The sequence below is a fragment of the Eutrema salsugineum genome, unplaced genomic scaffold (genome assembly GCF_000478725.1).
Source record: "Eutrema salsugineum unplaced genomic scaffold, Eutsalg1_0 scaffold_1, whole genome shotgun sequence".
NCBI classification, from domain to species: domain Eukaryota; kingdom Viridiplantae; phylum Streptophyta; class Magnoliopsida; order Brassicales; family Brassicaceae; genus Eutrema; species Eutrema salsugineum.
This window is the reverse complement of record NW_006256909.1, coordinates 20,851,454-20,855,262: the sequence shown is the minus strand read 5'-3', so window position 1 is coordinate 20,855,262 and position 3,809 is coordinate 20,851,454. Positions and strand designations below refer to the sequence as shown.

Here is a 3,809-nt window from a genome sequence, read left to right as displayed (position 1 = left end):
GATCTTCAGATACTCCCGATGCAAGAATGACAGAAAATGCAGTTCCGGAAGAGAGCATGAGCCGGGACCGCGGCCAACACCCATTTTCCCACGGGTAGAACCACCGCGACCAAGGAACTTGGTCTTTCACTTTCCAGACGATTTAATTAAAGCCCATATAAATTCCTTTCGTTATTTTTGAAGCCCTAAGTGTCCAGAACCACTCCAGAAGCTATAAATACCCTCTTTAGTCATTCTAAAGGGAGAGACCGAAACTAATAGACAAAGAGGAGAGAGAGAGAATTTCGTGTAACCCTAAGGAGGAGCCGCCATCTTCGAAGAAGGAGAAGCCGCCGCTGGAGTGCAATCATCGCGCCTCCGTCCGCTTCTCTGTTCTTCGTTTCTATTCCTTGTTCTCTTTAATTTCCTGCACTTTCAATTTCGTTTATGATGCTTTGTTACAATATGTTTGAGTAGTTACCCAGTTGGGTTTAAAGGGATTGTTCAAAGGGAATTTCATGTGTCTTTGCTTATGAATCGATAGATTTAGGATTTATAATCTTCTAGATGTTCTTCGTTTGCCTTTAATCTTACTGCATGATTCTCTGCTGGCCACTTAGAAGCCGATCTGATAAGATATGTTGCGAACGCTTTCATTGATTGTCTGAACTAGGGTGAAACGAGCAATTCTTCTATAGGAGTGGAAACCTACCTGTAGATGAGTTGTGAATGTTGATGAGTCTTGTTCTGCTATTGCATCTTCTCTCTTCCAGGATCAGAGTGGAAACCTACTGATCAAGGTTGCGAGAGATAGTTGTTTAGTGCTGCGAAAGTAGGCTATTCATACTTCCATGCCTCGAGTTCGAGAACATACGTAGTTGATTACCTTTATCACTTGTTTAAAATCTACCTAGCATAGACCATGAACCCCTGCGAATTCCCCTTGATGCCCAACGTTTGTCTTTCATTACTTACAACCTTCAATTCTATTTGCTTTTCATTCGCTTATTTCCTTGATTCCATTCCACTCTTATTCGCTTATTACTTGCTTTCATTCATAGCCGATTTTTACTTGCTTGCACTTGCTTTCGTTTTTATTAGCTTTTACTTGCTTAGCTTTCTAGTTTAGATTTAGTGATAACCAAAACCCAAAACCAAAACCAAAACCTGTTTAGTTCTAATCTGATTTAAGCGTTGCAGTGAATTCGTACTGAAACAACTAAGTCTCTGTGGATCGATACCCTAAGTACTACAGCGCACATCTGTGTACTTGCAGACATTTAGGGGTTACAAATTTAAAACCTGAAGCTTAGTAGAACGAACCAATACCCCGTTTACAAACCGCTCATCAAGTTTTTAGCGTCGTTGCCGAGAACTTTGATTTGTTTTATTGCGAATCCCAGCTTAAATCCATTAGAACACCTGTTTACTTTTACTTTTTCTTTTGAATTTTTCAGGTTTCTCTGCGATGAGAGACCGGGAACATGTTCCATGGACTCTTGGTGATCCACCATATCGTGTGGATGGTGATCCAAGCGATGATGTCCTGACTGATGATGAGTTTGAAGAACCGATTTATGATGGCAATGAACAGATCGAATCGACAAAACGTGAAGATTATGATGAACTGATTGGAAGTTTCGATTCACTCAGTTCAAAAAAACCAAAATAAGGTACCTTATATCCATTTAGTTCAACAAAATCAATTCCATGGTTACAATTCCGAACACCCGATTGATCATATCGAGACGTTCGAATAATTATGTGCAACCATTACAGCAAATGGGGATTCCCACAAATGTAGTCTTTTCCCATTCTCTTTGAAAGACAATGCCAGAAAATGGCTAAAATCTTTGCCACCTGCTTCACTAAAAACGTGGGCAGCGTGTAGAACTGCTTTCCTAAATCGTTTTTACACTAGAAATCGTTCAAATCTCTTAAGAAAGAAGATAAGAACTTATAAACAAAAAGAAGATGAAGATCTTTTAGATACTTGGGAAAGATTTAGGGAATACCAAAGAGATTGTCCACACCATGGATATACCGAGGAATACCTGCTGGGTATCTTCTATCGCGGTATAACTCCAGAGTTACGACACTCTTTCGACACAGCAAGTAATGGAGATTTCTCAACTAGATCTGTAGAAGATGCTCACATTTTCATTAAAAATTTCGCAAACAGCATCCGAAATCAAGTAACTTTTGGTAATTCTGCACATCCTGAGAGGAAAGAAGAAATTTCGGAAGTTATGAAGTGTCTCCATCACATAATGAGTCATCTTGGATTGCAACAACCAAATAAGGTACACAATACGTGTAACTTTGACGGTTGGGACAACCCAATGGATTCTTATGATCAAGGGAAGGTTAACACTGCAGAAGTCTATCAAATTCAAGATTTTCCATTCGTTTCTGATCACCGCGGGTCCATACATCCGGACCGCAGCAAACCAAGCTTTCACCACGGTCGTGATGATGCTGACCGCGACCAAGACCTGTTTCACCGCGGTCGCGAGCCGTCTGACCGCGGGAAACCGTCTTCCGAGCTTGTCTGGAAACCACCTTCTGAACCAATGTTGGCTATTCAATCTAATTCTGTTTCATATCCTAGTTTTCCCTTTTTTGAAGCTGAAAACCTAAACAAAAGAATTCTAGAGCTTGAAAAATCTAGGTCTCAAGAGATTAATGGTCTTAGATCTGAACTAAAAACGATGCAAGAAGATTTCAATGAAAAATTTTACACCCTCCTTAGCCTGATGATCAAAACTAATTCTAAAAACTTAGAAAATTTGGAAAAGGAGCCAAGTGAAAATTCTTTCAAAAGCTCAAGTGAAGCAGATCCCTCTGATCATGTGAAAGCTATCACACTTAGGAGTGGATTAGCTTACAAAGAGCCTGAATTTCCTAAAGATCCCGAAGATGAGGAAAAGGGTAAGGAAAAAGAGAAAGAAAGAGAAAGAATCACGATTGGAGACATTGAAAGAGAAGTGGTAGGAGAGAAGGATGGAGAAGAAGTAAGAGAAGATTCATCCCGGGAAATCCTTGGAGAAGACCCGATTCCACCTCCACCAACTCGTGTCTATAAACCTAAACCTCCATATCCTAGAGCCTTAAGAGCCCCTAAGAAAGAGAAAGAAAAAGCTAAGCTGAAAGAGTTAATTGATCAATTAAATGTGAGATTACCTTTCGTAGAAGCTTGTGCTATGATTCCAGCCTTAAGAAAATACATGAAGGGTATTCTAACAAATTCTTTAACTCTTGAAGAAGGCTTTATGATGATAACCCATGAATGTAGTTCTATCCTGCAAAGCCGAATCCCTGTAAAGGAAAACGATCCTGGAAGCTTCGTACTTTCATGCACCATCAATGATGTAGCTTTTCAGCGTGCTCTCTGTGATTTAGGTTCTAGCATAAACATGATGCCTCTTTCAGTAGCAAAACGTTTAGGACATCACACTTTCAAGCCCACTAAATCTCCTTAGTATTAGCTGATCGTTCTGTTAGACAACCTGTAGGTATCCTAATAGATGTTCCTATAGAAATCGAAAAATGTTCCATACCAACTGATTTCGTAGTTCTAGAACTAGAAAGAGAACCTAAGGATCCCCTTATTCTTGGACGACAATTCCTATCTACAGCCGGGGATACGATCCTCCCTAGGACTTGCACTTGCTCGTTTGGTAGAGGTTGATAAACTCGGCCAAAGTCGGTCTGATCGGAGAGATGCTAAGGGGTGAGAGGTTATCTCGAAGGTCCTTAGGCCCAGCTCGCGAGAGACAGATATGGATCGAGGGAATGGAAAACACCAAATGTTGATCTCGCGGGTAAAG

General features: G+C 40.5%; 1 non-coding gene across 1 annotated transcript; it reads right to left on the bottom strand.

Moving 5' to 3' along the window:
• Window positions 1–1,912: 1,912 nt before the first annotated feature.
• LOC112082559 lies at window positions 1,913–2,020 on the bottom strand. Its single transcript, XR_002897227.1, has one exon. It is a non-coding gene; the product is annotated as a small nucleolar RNA R71 (small nucleolar RNA).
• Window positions 2,021–3,809: the final 1,789 nt, after the last annotated feature.